At 40.1% G+C, this 18,869-nt stretch overlaps 1 pseudogene; it reads right to left on the bottom strand.

The window, feature by feature from the left end:
* Positions 1 to 421: 421 nt before the first annotated feature.
* Positions 422 to 18,869, bottom strand: part of LOC138441671 (small ubiquitin-related modifier 2-like) — a 29,884-nt pseudogene continuing 11,436 nt past the window's right edge.

The following is an 18,869-nucleotide window of genomic DNA, read 5'->3' as shown; positions in this document are numbered from 1 at the left end:
TGATTTTACAATGATAAAGGAAGAGCATTAAAATTCCCCAACTGAGCCAAATGTATAAAGATTTTTATGTTATTCCTTTTTGGTTGAACAGTGAGTATGAAATAACTTACTGGAATATAAAGATAAGAGCTGAATGAACATGCCACTAATGGAGAAAGGTGGGTATTTTCACAGAACTAGTATTTCCCCCATCCCAGCTCCGCTGGTGTTGATCAAAGCATAACACTGGCCATTTATTTATTTTTTTTTAATGCAGTATGCTTGAGTATATACACCAGTAACTAAGTACAATAAAAGAATGGGGAAGAGGAAAATGAAAGCATAGAAAAAAATATTCTGCAGTAGTTAGGATGTGGTAGGACCAACTTGGGTGTTCTAATTGTGAACAATGTTGTCTGGAGTAAAGTAGAACATTCCCCTTTCAGTAGACATCTCCTCTCTGCTGCCAGAACACATCAATTGCACCTTCATCTTTCATTTCCAGCTGGTACATCTGTTTCATTTCCAGCTGGTATATGAGCAGGTACATCTGTTTCATTGATTGTTACCTACAGTCTGGAATCTAGTCTGCCTCACTGACAAAGCATGTCATTCACAATAGGCTTCGTTAGTTTGCTAAGTGCGGTATGCCCCTTAATCTTGAAGTGCACCAAAGAACCATCCAGTCCAGCCAGCTTCGAATTACCATATCACTGTTCTCAATCTTAACTCCTTCCCTGGGTTTTTCTTCAGGCCCTGGGGAGTGCTAAATCCTTCTCAGTTGCTATTTCATGAAACAAGTACCAGGTCCTTATCTAATGAGGTGTCCTATTTATCTTTCTTCAAGGATACTTTTCTGACTCCAGTCTGCTGTTAAATTCACTTAATGAACTGTGTGCTTATGATATAGACTTTTTTCTGAAAGCATCAGTAGCCTTTTGTTTAATATAGTATTCATATCTCTGTCAGAATCCCCATCTCTTCCTCATGTTGCCTACTTCTTCTACTAGAGCCTTTAGCCGTTTAATTTTTTATTTTATTTTGTCTTTATTTAAAGTCTCTGACTGATAACCCCACTCTCTGGGTCACGTCTGGGTCTTCCCTCTTCGTATATTCCTTCTTAACCGTGATTTGCATTTTCTTCTTTGTGTGTTGTAAATTTTATGGTACTAGACATGTAAACACAGTAGAAATGATATAAATATTATTTATTTTTAGAAAAAATCTAGAGTGAAGAACTAAATAAATCTGATCTCTCTTTGAGATGTTTGAATTTTGTTGCAATTTTAGTTTGACCACAGGCTTTAAGTGTCAAACTGGAATTAGAATTTACCTATGGTAGGCTTAGGATCTGAGCACTAGTGAGATTCACAGATCCCCATGCCTCTCTGTCCTACTACTAGCTTTCTTAAACATGAAGATCTCTCAGCTCTTGCAGCCTGGTTCCCAGCTCTTTGTGTTTTGGGGAAATTTTCTGCATTCTCCTTTGGTCTCACTATACTTAGGGCCATCTTTTTGCCCAGAATGCGTCAAAGCACTCTCTTTCTCAGAATTCTTATCTGTCTCCAGCTCCTAGAAGCTGAAATCCTGAGTTGAAATTGATCCTTCTTGGTTCTCCTCTCCTGCTTTCAAGCCTTTGGTAAACTGCCCCTGAACACTCAGTAAGCACCTAAGCAATAGTGTTGGTGAGCGAATGCAAACTTACTCTGCCACTGGGAGCTCAGGATTCGTCTATCCCAGCAGGCCTTAACACTTTGTTTAAAATTCTGCTGATTTCCTGTCTATGCGGAGATTTTTCTTTTCCTCCTAGTCAACCAGGGAGGGAACAACTTTGTATGTTTTCTGTCTTATGAAGTGTTCATCCCTGGAATTGAATTTATTTGGAGATTCTTTGACGGAGAAGGCAATGGCACCCCACTCCAGTACTCTTGCCTGGAAAATCCCATGGACAGAGGAGCCTGGTAGGCTGCAGTCCATGGGGTCACGAAGAGTCAGACACGACTGAGCGAATTCACTTTCTCTTCACTTTCATGCATTGGAGAAGGACATGGCAACCCACTCCAGTGTTCTTGCCTGGAGAATCCCAGGGACGGGGGAGCCTGGTGGGCTGCCGTCTATGGGGTCACACAGAGTTGGACAAGACTGAAGCGACTTAGCAGCAGCAGCAGCAGAGATTCTTTGAAATGTCACTTTTCTAAGGGATTCAGGAAAACAGATTGTGTACCTTAGTTGGTTTGGTTTGTTTATTTTGGGGAGAGTTATGCTTTCTTATAGCGTTCTGCTTCATAACTGGGCATGGAAACATTTCTTGATACAATTGTTGATGGATTGGAGGGACACAGGAGGACAGTATCTCATGTTAAGTATTCAAGTTCCAGATCTGTTTCTGATTTACTACTCCTTGTTGAATTCTTAAATAATTTTTTTAACATCTTTGTTTTCTCAAATGTAAAAAGAGGAAGATAAAGAATGCCTAATTTATAAATGTTTTGAGAGGATTAAATGAGTTATGATGATATCTAAAATATAGTTAAAATTATATAAGTGCTTGTTATTTCTGTTTTTATTTGGAATAGAGCAAAGGTCTGTTTCTCATTTACTTCTTGCTTTTGTTCAGAAAGCATTATGATGTGTTAAAAAATCTCAGCAAGATGGAGAGGGGATCAAGAAAATTAACCCCCACTTTGTAGAGGGTACCACTACCAATTATTAAAACAAAGGGTATTTCCATAAATAGTATTTAATCAACCTGAATAACACTTTCTAGTTGCTGGTGAGTTAGGTGCTCATCAGTGGAATTAGGTACTGAGTTGAGTGGGGGAGAAAATATGCTATTATAGAAATTAAAATAATTGAAGGGTTAATCAGTCCCTCTGGCTTTGAGAAACATATCATCATTGCTGGTCTATGTTCCTCCTGGAGTTGGTGGAATGCCCTGTAGAGCAATGCACAGCTGATACTCACCGTTTCTTGTGTCATCCCTCAAGTAGCAATGCCTGGCTATGCTTAGATCTAGGTTCCTGAGATCCCCTGTAAATGAAAGAAAGAAAGCTTCAGATGGAACATCTTTTTAGCATCCAGTTTTTTCCTCTTCTTAGTCTCTTTCTCTAAAGTCTTTCCTTCTTTCAAAATTTCTGTTTCTTATTACCATTGTAGTATTTTCCAGTTATCTTCCCATTTCCTTCCTTATATTTCAAGCCAAAACAACAACAATAATAATATATTGTTTCTTAGAGAGATGACTGCATTGTGGTCTTCATGAGTATATTTTCTTAATTATTCAGGACTCCAAAACCATTGAACATATTACATATGGAAAGAAGTCCCTAAAAATTAAAAACAAAACTCCCAAAACTTAGAATTATCTAAGTCAAGTCTAACCTGTCAGAATTGTAATTTGAAAAAAACTGTGGCTCTGATCAACAAACACTTCCAATTCCTGACATTCAGGGCTACGTTTTCTTAGATCCTCTCAGGCTGTCCTGGATCTCTCCAATTATTCAAAATGTGATCAGCCGCAAAGTTATTGTGTTTATTCCTATTGCAAGTATTGAACTACTCCGTTTATTTCACAGCCTCATTCTCCTCTAAGACCTCTCCAAAACACTCAAATTTCAATCCCTCTCTCTTTCCCCCTCTCTTCCTGCCTCCCTCTGCCCCTTCCTCACCTGTCCTCCTTCTCTCTCTCTCTCTAGCGGCCCCTCAACTCCACCGCATCACACACAGCTGAGAGTAATGCAATATACCTATTCTATGCACCGTCAGGTTGGCAACTGCTAGTTCAGGGAGGGCTAGCAGGGCTAGCTGCTGCTGCTGCTAAGTCTCTTCAGCCATGTCCGACTCTGTGCGGCCCCATAGACGGCAGCCCACCAGGTTCTCCCATCCCTGGGATTCTCCAGGCAAGAACACTGGAGTGGATTGCCATTTCCTTCTCCAGTGCATGAAAGTGAAAAGTGAAAGTGAAGTTGCTCAGTCGTGTCCGACTAGTAGCGACCCCATGGACTGCAGCCTACCAGGCTCCTCTGTCCATGGGATTTTCCAGGCAAGAGTACTGGAGTGGGGTGCCATTGCCTTCTCTGAGCAGGGCTAGGAGCTCTTCCAAAATAAACAACAACTTATGTGTAAGCCTGGCTGCACTCCTAATGAATTTGCCAAGAAACAAAGGCTTTCTGCAGGATACAGTTTGTATATTTTCTGAAGGAAAAATTGAAAGCGGGCAGCCTGTCCTCCTCCCATCTGTTCGTGTGCCCTCCACTAGGTGAGCAACACCATTGGTCACACAGTCGGGTCCATCCATGCCGCCGATGGATTGTGTCCTCATTGCCTTATTTTCAAGGTTTATACTCTCTGAGGCGGATAGCAGGCAGCCATGAGGATAGGAAGGAGCACAACTCTCCAATCCCATAGATAATTGCCAAAGGCAGCTGAGTTCAGGAGCCCCACCTGGTAATGAGCTGCCAATTATTTATATGCTTATAAATCATCTTTTAAATACTAACAAGGGCTAATAAGCCTTAGCTGCCAGTTACCATGGTAACTGGCCACTCCCCAAAGGGAAGGAGGCTACTGACATATGGACTCTGGGTCAATAGTCCAGTATCTCCTGGGACCGATGTTTATACTCCTGCACATGAAGCTGTTCTGTTCAAGTACAAACTAAAATCACGTGAACAAGGAGGCACAGGACATGATGAAATGCCTGCTTTTCCCGTGGTGGCTCAGAGTGTCTAAAGGGCATAGAATTGTGTCCAACTTCTTACAAGCTACAGAAACAAGCTGCCCTAACTTGTTAAGTGACAGTGCCTATGTCCAGCCATACAGCTGGTCTACCCCGGCCACCTGCTGTCAGATATTTTATTCCCTAAAGCTTCCTGGGCTGCTTGGCTCTACCACTCGAACAGGTTTTCTTAATACATTCAGTGTGCTGTTGCAAATAGATGATAAATTACTTGTGGGATGCTTAGTAGTATTTAGTGAGATGCAAGAAATGGCTCCCAGCAAACTGAAGGCATTTTCTTTCTTTTAAAAGCACAGTGGGAAGGCAACCACCCATGACTCAAAACTCTAGAGTAGAAAAAGAAAACCACCTTCTGTTTTTAACTGGCTTTCCAAACTGGGTCTGGGGAAGTTCATCACAGTTTGTATCAGGTATGAAATGACAGCTCAAAGAAGCTGATCGTTACAGGGCATTAGTGAGCAGGGGCCCAATCAAGCAATAGAGAAATATGATTGTAATCATTTGCCGTGACTGACCCAGAAATGCCTTTTTCTATAACTTCTACAAGATGCTAGTTTTCAATAGATAGCTGAATTACTGATACCATAAAGAAGTTTCTCACCCTTCAGCAGGTGTTTGAATTGATACCTTTAACCTCTCAACTGCCTGGTGTAGGGCAAAGAATATGAGCTTTAGATCAAGATTTATTAGTATTGCTACCATTTAAGTACCTTTCCTCATCTGGAGGATGGAGGAAATGGAGGAAGCTCTTGGTAACTCTTTAGATTATGATGAAAATCATGGTAGTGGTGGGAATATGTTACTCCCTCTAGCTTGGGCTATTTTTCTGGTCTCTACATCCATTATAGTATAGAGAGGTAAGGGTTCAGAGGCTGCATGAGATTTATGTAATATATCTATTCCTTTCATATCTTTGGGCTTCCCTGATAGCTCAGTTGGTAAAGAATCCACCTGCAATGCAGGAGACCCCAGTTTGATTTCTGGATCGGGAAGATACCCTGGAGAAGGGATAGGCTACCCACTCCAGTATTCTTGGGCTTCCCTATGGCTCAGCTGGTAAAGAATCTGCCTGCAATGCAGAAGACCTGGCTTCAATCCCTGGACTGGGAAGATGCTCCGGAGAAGGGAAAGGCTACCCACTCCAGTATTCTGGCCTGGATCATCCACGGGGTCGCAAGGAGTTGGACACGACTGAGCCACTTTCACTTTCATATCTCTAATTGCTTATATGCATATTTTACCTTTGAGTTATGCATATGCCAGTGCTGGGGAACTACCTTTTCCTGCCATTGTTACTTTTCTTTTCTTTTTTCTAAGAAGTATAGCATCAAAAACCTTTATTTTTAAAAAGGCATTGTATACCATTTGTGGTTCATCATCTTTAATTTTGTAGCACTTAAAAATTCAATTAATTTAAACTGAAAAAAAAAAATTCACCCATTTCTTTCACTTCTCAGTCTCCCCAACCACTGTCAACCACAAGTCTGTTCTCTGCATCTCTGACCTTGGAGATGATATCCAACATGAAAGAGAGCTCATGTGATATCTGCCTTTCTCTGCCTGACTTATTTCACTTAACATATTGCCCTTGAGCTTCATCTATGCTGTTGCAAATAGTAAGATTTAATTTTTCTGGCTGAATAACATTCTATTGTATTTAAGTACCACAATTTATTTATTTATTAATCTGCCAATGGACACAAGTTGTTTCCATATCTTGGCCATTGTACATAATGCTGCAGTGAACATGGGAGTGCATATATCTTTCTGAATTTGTGTTTTCATTTTCTCCGATAAATACCCAGAAGTAGAATTGCTGAGTTGTATGGTAGTTTTGTTTTTAAGTTTTGGAGGAACCTCCATACTGTTTTCCATGGTGACTTCACCAATTTAAATATCCCACCAATAGTACATAAGGGTTCCTTTTTCTCCACATTCTTACCAGCACATATTATTTCTAGTCTCCTTGGTAACAGCCATTACAGGTATGAAATGATATCTTATTGTGGATTTAGTTTTAATTTCCTTGATGATTACTAGTGTACAGCATCTTTTCATGTACCTGTTGGCCATCTGTTGTCTTCTTTGAAAAAATCAGATCTTCTGTCCATTTTAAATGGCATCATTTGTTTTTTGTTGTTGTTTTTTTGCTTTTGAGTTTTATATGTTCTTTATGTATTTTGGATACAACCCCTTATCAGATACATGATTTATGTATATTTTCTATGATTCAGTAGATTGCCTTTTTATTTTGTTGATGATTTTCTTTGCTGTATATAAGCATTTTTAGTCTGATATAACCCCATTTGTTTATTTTTTGCTTTTTCTTTTGGTTACTTACTATGTAGATTATGTACTTTATTTGGCCTCTGTTAGTTGCTCAGCTGTGTCCGACTCTTTGAAACCCCAGGGACTGTAGCCCACCAGGCTCCTCTGTCTATGGGATTCTCCAGACAAGAGTACTGAATTGGGTTGCCATTTCCGTCTCCATTATTTGGCCTCTACTAGTCCTTATTCCAGTCTCCTATGCTTGCTGTTTGAATATTCAGATCAGAATTAGAATCTTTATAAAGGGGCAAAAGTAATGTCAAAGGCTTTGGTGGCATATTACACAGGGTTATCCCCAAAATGGGCTTCCCTGGTAGCTCAGCTGGTAAAGAATCCACCTGCAAAGCAGGAAACCTCAGTTTGGCTCCTGGGTCAGGAAGATACCCCGGGGAAGTGATAGGCTACTCACCCCAGTATTCTCAAGTTTCCCTAGTAGCTCAGCTGGTAAAGAATCTGTCTGTATGTGGGAAGCCTGGGATCCATCCCTGTGTTGGGAAGATCCCCTGGAGAAGGGAAAGGCTACCCACTCTATTATTATGGCCTGGAGAATTCCATGGACTATATAGTCCATAGGGTTCCAGAGAGTCAGACTTGACTGAGCGACTTTTACTTTTACTTACATCCCCAAAATCAAATATTCTGGTCTGACAAGAGCAGAATGACTATGTGAGTAATAATGCAATGGAAAAGAATATGTAGGACTGATGAGAGGGCTCCAAAAGATCAACTGTATTGAAAACATTGTCAAAATTTAAACACTGCAGAAATGCCCAGACGAAAGGGCAGTCATCCCATGTGAACTGTGGAGAAAAGCTTATGAAGGAACTTAAGGGCCTTTGGCTTTGCTTCAGTGGGTTGGTGGTGAGGTTTGCAAGGTGAGGGAGTAATTTGTAAGTTTATGCATGACTGACTTAATAAGTAACCAAGTCATTTGAAATGTCAAGGAAAAGCAGACTAATCTCCCATGCAGGTGGGAATTTATACCCCTCACCCAATCCTCTTTATTTGGCATGAAAGTGAAAGTGAAGTCGCTCAGTTGTGTCCGACTCGTCAGGACCCCATGGACTGTAGCCTACCAGACTCCTCCTACCTTGGGATTCTCCAGGCAAGAGTACTGGAGGGGTTGCCATTTCCTTCTCCAAGGGATCTTCCCAACCCAGGGATCAAACCTGGGTTCCTGGCATTCCAGGCAGATGCTTTAACCGCTGAGCCAAGCATGGTCAAGTGGAAAGAGAGGAAACTGGGAAACAGGACTCCAGCTCTGCTTGTGGTTCTTTGTAGCTGTGAACCTTTTGACATGATGTTGCTTGTTTCTGGGTCCGAGTTTTTATACCCTCTTCATGTGCTTCATAAAGATATTTGAGTTTATACCAATATTGTTAGTGTGTGAATCTATTAAAGTTGAAAGTCTCTAAATAAAATAGTATCAGTGTGGAAGATTTAGTATTACTAGGGATAGTAATGGTCCCTTTTGTCTTCTGGTGGTAGACTATGACTCTCAGAATTGAGGAGAAAACTATACTGAGTAAAATATAAAGAGAAATTGACTGCTCTAAACACAACTATAAAGTCCTTGCATGAAGATAGGAGAATGGGATAATTTTTAAAAGAGAATAAGTAGATGTCAACGGGATGGAAAGAGGAATTAAAAGAGTTGGGTGTAGATTGACAGATGAATAGATGAGGGCTCCTCTGGGGACGTGGTTCAGATCCCGGCTCTGTCACCAGCTGAGTGATCTGCAACAAGCTACTGAATCTCTTTTAGACTGGAACTTCTCATCCACTAACAGAAAGATTTTTATCAGATAAAATTGAAAGTGGAACTCAGTGTATGAAAGCAGCTTAGAGTCTTGTTTCTTTTGTTGAAACCTTTCTTGACATTCTCTTTACTCCTACTCCACACTGTGGCCCTGGGTCACCTGTTTAAAAATCCAAGAATTTGGAGAATCCTAGTTTGAAAACCAGGGAAGTAGATGGCATCTTATGGTCTTTCTCATGGTACCATTTTTGTGTTTGAGATTCAGACACTCCTAGAGAAGTTTGAATTCCCTTGAGAAGAGAACTAAATTGCATGTTAAAGATTTACTCTGATGGAAAAGGTAGGCGATTGTCAACTAAGCTTATTGTTGACCGACTGGTTTGAAAACAAACATCTAGAAACAATATTCACTGTAAAAGAAAGATTAGTTCATGGGGAATTAATGTCCCCAAAATCAATGCTATTCTAAAAAACAGTCATATACATAGAGTAGGGAAGAGGAACTGTGACAATACTGCATGAAAATAACTTGGATCAGAAGACAGAACTATATATATTCCTTGATAGCCACCGTAGTCTGAGCAAGTTTACAACCTAGAGGGGCAATCAGTGTGAAGTCTGTGAAGTCGCTCAGTCGTGTCTGACTCTTTGCAACTCCATGGACTGTAGCCTACCAGGCTCCTCCCTCCATGGGATTCTCCAGGCAAGAGTACTGGAGTGGGTTGCCATTTCCTTCTCCAGGGGATCTTCCCGACCCAGGGATCGAACCCGGGTCTCCAGCATTCCAGGCAGATGCTTTAACCTCTGAGCCACCAGGAAACCCCAACATACCCCAGCAACATGTTGTGAGGGATTTAATTTCTGCTGTTTTTTTCACTCTAACTTTGTTCCATTCTATCTCCCTTTCCTCAAAGATTCAGTGAGGTTTGTAGTGGGAAATATTGAATTCAGTGACCCACTCCTAACAAGAGATACCTTGACAGACATCTGACCAGGTTCATTCAACCTTTTGCAACAGCAGGTAAAGGGTGGGTTTGAGGGCTAGGTACTGAGGGAGTCTCCTGCCTTTCCTATGAATTTATCATCAATCCCAGTCTGATAAGTAACTACTGTATAACAGAAGGAACTCTACTCAATAACTCTGGGATGACCTATATGGGCAAAGAATCTAGAAAAGAGTGGATATATGTATGCGTATAACTGATTCACCTTGCTGTATACCTAACACTAACACATCATTGTAAATCAATTATATTCCAGTAAAAATTAAAAACAAAAACAGTACTTTTCCAAAAATGTTCACACAACTCTTTCTTGAGTTGTAGAGTAGGATTGCTACTGTTAGACATTTAAAAGTTTTGGGAAAATCCTAAACACTTCACTTTTTGTTTAAGGCTGAAATTTCAATTTCCAAGTTTGAATTATCCCAGAGGTCTGTAAATACACTGCTAGATGGGCTACAGAGTTGAGACAACAAATGGAGAAATGCTTCTTTGGGTGGGAAAACACATTTATATGGTAGTCTTCTGACAGCTGTCATCTGTATATTGTTGATATAGTAACAAGCCCATGCGACTTATTGTTCAAATAATTTTTTAATCTTGAAAAGTTTCTATAGCACCCACTTCTGTTGGTTTTCAGATCAGATGCCCTGGCTCAGGGCTGTAAATTAGACATTTAGCTGAAATCTCACTTAGTGTGTTTGATAATCTTGGAGAGTCTGCTTATTTTATGGCTAATATCTGATGGGACAAATGATGAGTAAGAGGAACTGGAATCCTAATTCTTTTCAGCTCTTTCATATCTAAACATTGAAGGTCTCATGGCTTGTCTCTTCCCATTTTTTTTTTTTTTGGTCTGTCCTTCTGTCTTTTCTAGTCTCCCTTTGACTTTTCTTAGTGTGTGTGTGTATGTGTGTGTGTCTGTGTGTCTGTGTGTCTGTGTGTGGTATGAAGAGGTGCAAGAGAAGAAAAGAATACATACTAAGTTTAGAGATTTGGGGAGAATATAGAAGGAAGCATTTCAATTCTTTTTGTTATTTCAGGTTCTTTGGCCAGAACTGAGCCAGACCCTAAAATGAGTATTTAATTTGGACAAATAAATGACATTATACCTCTGTAGTCTAGAAAGGGGCTTACCTGGTGGCTCAGTGGTAAAGAATCCACCTGCAATGCTGGAGACCTGACTTTGGTCCCTGAACTGGGAAGATCCTCCAGAGAAGAAAATGCCAACCCACTCCAGAATTCTTGGCTGGGAAATCCCATGGACAGAGGAGCTAGGCAGACTACCATCCAAGGGGTCACAAAAAGTCAGACACAACTTAGAAACTGAATAACAACAATCTAGAAAGAAAATAAAGTGTATAGTATATGTGGAGTGTATGATGAGTCTGTGCAGAAGTGCGGCCTATAAGATTGTGTATGTAGTTTCCTAACATCATCACTCTGTTCATGTTTGGTTGCTGAGAAGAGTCAGTACAAACCCTTTGTGTTTGACTCCTGTGTATTTCTCTAGATTTTCTATAGATAGACTTCCTTCTGGGCATAGTAAATAGCCTGTGGTACCAACCGAGTAGAACAATGTATGTATTTCTTCTCCTTCCTCTTCTTAATTTTAAAAAATATTTAGTTCCAGCCTCCGTTTTGGGCTTCCCTGGTAGCTCAGACAGTAAAGAATCTGCCTGCAGTTGGGGAGACCCAGGTTCGATCCCTGGTTCACAAAGATGCCCTGGAGAAAGGAATGGCTGCCCACTCCAGTATTCTTGCCTGGAGAATTCCATGGACAAAGGAGCTGGGCAAGCTACAGTCCATGGTATCACACAGAGCCAGACATGACTGTGTGGCCAACACTTTCACTTTAATCCCTTTAACCAGAAGGTTTTTCTTGAAATTATTTGCCCTGTTCAGCAACCTTGAGAACACTTAATCAGTCCCACCTTTGTGTCTTCTCCTGCAGGTGACTATTGCAGCATCCGAATTTCTAGTGTGCTAATGTGTTAGTCTGAGTATTATATCCTATTCTACTAAGCTATGAGATTAAAGTTATATCTACTTCTCTCTTGTATCTCTAGCATCTGGCACCTGGTTTCATATATAAATAAAATATATGTATGTATATACACACAGTGCTGTTTAAAATATTATAGTACTATTAGAATATATATACATAAACACACAATATTGTGAGAAATTTCCATCTTGCAGAAGGCTCAGAGCATCTAGTTACTGGCAGATTAATTGGGTTCTGCATGTGATATGCTGGATTTCAGGACTGTGAAGTTTCTCTTGAAAGTATAAAGCAGGGAGAAGAGAGATCTAATGGAAGGACAGAACTCATGGGTGGGCCACTGAGTCTAGAGGGTGAAGGAATGGGAGTAAAGAAACCAAAGATCACATCCTTTCTCTGTTGAGATGGTCTTAGGAATGAGGCAAGCCCAACCTTACAGAAGGGGGCTCAGAAGAGAATTGAGCTAGCCTGGGGCTGATTAAGGCAGTGTCAATAAAATGAAGTTGTGGTAGTATTCGTGGTTTAAAAACATTACAGAATTGTTTTCCTAAGGCCTTTGGGCAGATCCTGATTTGATCCAACAATATCTGCTTGGCTCCAAACTCATGGACATCTGCTAATTTTTCTAACTGCTTTAATCATTTGGAGGGCTCTGTTTTAGAACCTCTCCAAATCTCCTCCTTCTCACTACTGTCTCAAGTCTTCAGAATCTATGCCAATTTTAATAAAGGTCTAGAAGGATTACCTTATGTTCCCAATTTAGTATTCCTATTTAATATTCCATTCTTTGTCTCATTTAATATTTCAAAATGCAGAGTGGGAATCTTTGAATTTCCATGAGCCAGTGACTTATGGAACAAAATTTGAAATTCAGTCTAAGATCACATGTAAGCAAAAAAGTAATTTGTGTGTATGTCTGTCTTACTGACTACAATATGGTATTCTTGAGGACAGGGGCTTTGTCTTTTTCAAAAATTGCCCCAGCACTTAGCATAGTTCCTGGCTCCTTTTTTGTTCCTTTTTTCAAAAGTAAATATTTAGGATTAGTTTACTCTTTTCATATTTGAACAATCCCAATTAGAGTGCTTGGGAACCTTTGAAATGGGAAATTAAGAACAACAACAACAACAGCAAAACAGAAAAGGTTTTTAGTACATATACTGGATGCTTTTTAATTTTCAGGTTCCATTTTTTATGGTCCATTGGAGGACATGAGGTAAAGGTAAGGGGAAAAAATGGTATTGTTTTTAAAAAGATAAAGGTATGCAAAGGAGGGACATTTTAAGAACTACACTGAATATGAATTGAAAGTGTAGGGAAGGTGAGAGAAAAGGTGGAAACAGATAAAGGACAAGACAGACATGACGTTACTTGTTAAAACAGGGCAAACTGTGAGTGATCCTCTAATTTCCTCTGGTCAATATCTGTCATATTTCAGTCCAAGGAGGTCTGGACATAGAGCTCAGCATGAATAAATTGCCACAGTCAGTCTCTGGAGACATAGCTGAACTAGATACCTAGCTCTTTTTTGTCTTGTCTTCAGAGATCTTGTTCACATATTCCAAAATTGTAGCTTTCTCTAAATAATCTATTTATGGTCTCATAGAAATAGATATCGGAGAAGGCGATGGCACCCCACTCCAGTACTCTTGCCTGGAAAATCCCATGGACAGAGGAGCCTGGTAGGCTGCAGTCCATGGGGTCGCGAAAAGTTGGACACGACTGAGCAAATTCACTTTCACTTTTCGCTTTCATACGTTGTAGAAGGAAATGGCAACCCACTCCAGTGTCCTTGCCTGGAGAATCCCAGGGACGGGGGAGCCTGGTGGGCTGCTGTCTATGGGGTCGCACAGAGTTGGACATGACTGAAGCGACTTAGCAACAGCAGCAGCAGCAGTAATAGATATGATCATTTAGATATTCCCTAGTAGCATTTCTTAAGGCTAGTGAACATATCATTACTGAAGCATCACCCACTTAACATGAGGCCTGAAATTTCAGTTTATCTCTGATGACTTTAACAGAATAGCTATAAATGGCTGAGAAATACCTTCACACAAGAAGGTTTCAATAGCTTATGAGAAGTTACTGTTTCTTCAGAAATAAGACATAGTGGGAAATGGACATGCCAGTGTTGTTTCTGTTTTTAAAGGATGTGGTCCATTTCATCTAGGTTATCAAAGTTGTGGGCATAGATCAGTGTAGCTTCTGAAAACACAGTACCTGGTCTGCCCCTAATATCCCACAAAGTACTTATTAAAGTTAGGTCCTTTATTTGAGTAAAGTGTAGTATGATGTCTACAGTAACAGTACAATTCTTAGTTAGAGAATTTACTCTGAAGACTAAGGTTTTTGGTCCATTGGTCTAAATTAAATCAAGCCATTTCTATCAACACAACCACCTATGAAGCACTTACCATCATAAAGTACTAGATCTAGGCACCATGCATTCCAAGGCAAGGAGGCTATGATTCCTATCCTTAAGTAATTCATGATGTAATGATAACAATTTGATGATGTATTTGTAGCAAACTATGGTGTGTTTGACAGTTGTGCTACCCAAATGACTCAACTGCTTTCTGAAAAGGTAAAGCAGTTAAAAAGTGGGCACCTCCTGAGATGAATCAGGAAGGTGGAAAGAGATGGTGTTTGAACTGGGTTTTGATTAAGGAGTAAGGCTTTGCAGAAACTCAGAGGCAGGGAGTGAGGGCAGGGGGCGGGGATATTCTACCCAAGGAAACAGCCTAAACAAAGGCAAGCACACGTATGAACATACACTTATGCACTCATATATGTTCCCTGTTATACTCTCAGCATATGTCAATCAGAGTTTTGAAGTGAGAATAAGAAATGTGTTCTCATCCTGGACTTCCTAGGATCTATTGTAAGATGCTTACTTCTTGGAAGGAAAGTTATGACCAACGTAGACAGCATATTAAAAAGCAGAGACATTACTTTGCCAACAAAGGTCCGTCTAGTCAAGGCTATGGTTTTTCCAGTGGTCATGTATGGATGCGAGAGTTGGACTGTGAAGAAGGCTGAGCACTGAAGAATTGATGCATTTGAACTGTGGTGTTGGAGAAGACTCTTGAGAGTCCCTTGGATTGCAAGGAGATCCAACCAGTCCATTCTAAAGGAGATCAGCTCTGGGTGTTCTTTGGAAGGAATGATGCTAAAGCTGAAACTCCAGTACTCTGGCCACCTCATGCAAAGAGTTGACTCATTGGAAAAGACTCTGATGCTAAGAGGGATTGGGGCAGGAGGAGAAGGGGACGACAGAGGATGAGATGGCTGGATGGCATCATAGAATCAATGGATGTGAGTTTGAGTGAACTCCGGGAGTTGGTGATGGACAGGGAGGCCTGGCGTGCTGCGATTCATGGGGTCGCAAAGAGTCGGACACGACTGAGCGACTGAACTGAACTGATTGTGTGACCTTGCACAAGACTTTTAAAATATCTGGACCCCAGTTATTCCATTTGTAAGATGAAAGGACTGGATTCATGCTGGCTATGGCCCCATCTAATGAAAATGGGAGCTACTGCTAAACCTGTGTGATCTAAAATCATGGCTCAGGGCATATAAGAATAGCTTATTGAAGCCATCTAAGCTAGCCTGTCTTTTGTTTCATATAAAGGAAACATTTTAGAGTCTCATCAATAGGAAAAATAATAGCAAGTTAAACATCTCTTTGTTTTGAATTGGTTTACTACTTGGTAACACAGAAATCTTGGATTATAAATTTGAATTTTTTCTCTAGAAATTAAGGACACTTTTTTAACCTTAAAATTCAGGCAAGGAAAGGCATGGCTATGAGTTGGGACATTGACATACAGTACATTATATCACTCTGTCTGGCTTTGCCTAGGCAAGAGGAGATGATAAAGGATCAGTGCTGCACAGAGCCCTGAGTTCCAGGTGACAGAATGAAATGGCTAAAAATACAGTAAGGGTGTACTAAATCTCATGCTCATATCTGATCATCTGTAGGATTTGCATTTGTCAAATATGAAAACTTGAGCTCTGAAACCATGTGTAATTCCAGAGAGAGCACCAGACATGTTAGCCTTCCTTCTGTAAACATCTCTCCAAGACTTGGAGTTCAAGGTTTCAATCTTCAGTTCTCTGGTACCTCATTTGCCTCATCTGGAGGCACCTGAGCGTGACTGAGAAGCAAACCTGAAATTTAAATTCTGCCAGTTACATAGTTGCATTAGTACTGAGTTACTGGACTGAAAGGTATCTGGTTAATAACTCACCAACTGTCCAGTTTTTGACACTTTTGTGGTGGAAATATTTTTGCAGGTGTGCCTGTATGTGTGTGTGTGTGGGGGGGTGTCTAATGTTCCATAGCTTTTCAAATTATATTTTAAATGTTTCTTGGGGAAAATGGTGATTTAGTGCCAGTTACCAAAGGTAATTTTTGTCACTTGTGAGATGCTTGAGTAACAGCAGAATCTCAAACTATATTTGCACACTGGAGTAACAATTATAAAATGACATTTTAGGGAATAGATTTCATTTCAGTTGTTTACCATAAAACATCAAACATGTATTTAAACCATTCCTTTCATAAAGGTCCATCATCTGCTAATGATGAAGTTAGGGCCTGTGATGTTAGAATTTCTCTTGGGAACATGGAAGTCCCATTATACATGTAGCAATCATCTCTCTATTCATCTGCTGATGAATCTCTCTAATCATCTGTTGAATTAGTGTCAGGCCTAATGGAGCTCTGGATAAGGCAGAGGCAACATTTGGAGAGAAGACCACTCCTCTCCTTCAGGGAGTCTATCACTTCATTGCATACATAGAGATGTCCTAAGCTTGCTCTACCCTGAGTTCTCATTATCCTTGGATATCGATCCAAACCACTTAGTGATGAATACAGGCAGCACTCTCCTTCTATTTAAAGGTCTTAAATATCTGTTATTATTTTTATGTTTATTATCTTAATACCTGCCATTTATAATAACTTTCTCTCTAAGAGCTCTCTGGAGTACAATAGGGTGTCAAGTGAAGACAAATGAATGTGAAAGCACTCTGTGCTCTACAGATGAAAGGAGATGCATTCCGGACCTGCTCTTTTCCAGGAACAACTTTCCTTGCTTCTTCCTTGTTTGCTTGCTCCAACATGGCAAACCTTACCCAAAGTGCAGCTCTTAGACCCTTCTCTTCTTTTTATTTTCCCCACACACAGGCACATGCATTTCAACTCTCACCTATATCCTGATTATGCCCCCAATCTGTGTTTCACTACTGGATCCTTTATTAAAGCCCTGCTCCATATTTATAACTATCTTTTGTAAATTTCTTCTTTAATATTTAAACAAATCTAGCATTCCCAACATAAAGCTCATTATTTATTTATCATTAGAAAAACTATTCTATCACTTTATTTGATATTCAGAATGCATTTTGAAAGTACAGGTTTTTTTTAATGGTCTGATCTGAGCTAGAAATAGATTAGAATAAAGGTATAAGAAAATCAAGGGCAAAGGGTCATGATGAACAATCAAATTCAGTGAGTATAGAATAGGCTGGAATATTTTGAACTCTCTAAGAATTTGAAGATGAGATCTAGTGAGAACTAGTTTAAAAACAAGAGTTATATTACACAGAAATTTCAGACAAACTTTAGGAAGGTCCACTTTAGCCCAGGTGTTATGTGTATTTTAGATATGTTCCAAAGTGCAAATCACACTTTTAGAGTGGACATTAGAGAACAATTAATGGTGTTTTTATGAGTAATTTTAAATATAAACATTCATATGAAAAGGATTATATGGTTTCCTTCCGGAATTTTTCCTTCTGAACTATGCACATCTGGGAAACTCATACCGATTGCGCTGATGCAGCCGAATCCACAAAGGAGCGCACTCCCTCCAGGGCTGTGCTGTGCTTAGTTGCTCAGTCGTGTCCAACTCTTTGTGAGCCTATGGACTTAGCCTGCGAGGCTCCTCTGTCCATGGGATTTTCCAGGCAAGAAGAGTGGAGTGGGTTGCCATTTCCTTCTCCGGGGAATCTTCCCAACCCAGAGACTGAACGCAGGTCTCCCTCATTGCAGGCAGATTCTTTGTCACCTAACCAAATGGCAGACCAGGTGATTAGGAGGAATTAGTCCCCTCACCCACTCAATTTCTCCCTCTTTTCTTTTAAAACCTTTGAATCACTGAGTTTCCTACTGCTCCCAGCGTGGTTCCTCTCTGCTTGGGGACCTGTTCTTCCCTGCCCAAGTGCTTTGCTCCCAGATGTTGGCTCCTAATTTGTCATTTATCCTTTTGTTAGCCCTCCTGAATTCTACCCTACACTCATTTCTACCTGTATACATCCAAAATATCCCTAAGGACCCCTCCCCAAGTCTTATCTTCTCTTTTAGGACAAACTCAGGTGCCATCTCTTTCAGAAAACCATCTTGCCAGTCTGGATTAGATGGTATCTTTTGTGTGGACACAGTAAAATGGAGGTGCTTGTGTAGTTTATAATAATTGTCATTGCTTAACTATTTGTATTTCTTTCCCAGCTGTTCACTCTTTGAGAGCACAATCTTTCCCTGGGCTTCTTTATGACCTCACTGCATAACATCCTGATTGATGCATAGAAGGTTAAAGTGATCTTCTTATGTTTGAATGTCTTTGTATTTAGGACACTTTACTCAAAATTGCAGGCTTAATTATGTACAATTTTTGAATCATTCACCGGTCCATTTGATGATCTTTTCCCAACAAGGTTGAAATTTCTTGTTACAAAGCATCTTATTATAGAGACCATACTGAATGGTTCCCTTAGATCTTTCAGAATGCCCAATTACATAGTAAGTGATCAATAAATTTGTATTTAGTTAAATAATAAAAAGTCATTGCTAATAATATTGAAAACCAAAACTAATGTAACCCAGGTTGTTAGGGGTACAAAGAGGTGAATTATCATGTAGTATTACTCCTTACAGAGAAGGCAATGGCAACCCACTCCAGTACTCTTACTTGGGAAATCCCATGGATGGAGGAGCCTGGTGGGCTACAGTCCATGTGGTCATGAAGAGTCAGACACGACTGAGCG

The sequence above is a fragment of the Ovis canadensis genome, chromosome 1 (genome assembly GCF_042477335.2).
Source record: "Ovis canadensis isolate MfBH-ARS-UI-01 breed Bighorn chromosome 1, ARS-UI_OviCan_v2, whole genome shotgun sequence".
NCBI classification, from domain to species: domain Eukaryota; kingdom Metazoa; phylum Chordata; class Mammalia; order Artiodactyla; family Bovidae; genus Ovis; species Ovis canadensis.
The sequence above is the reverse complement of the archived record's forward strand: the minus strand, read 5'-3'. Positions and strand labels throughout refer to the sequence as shown.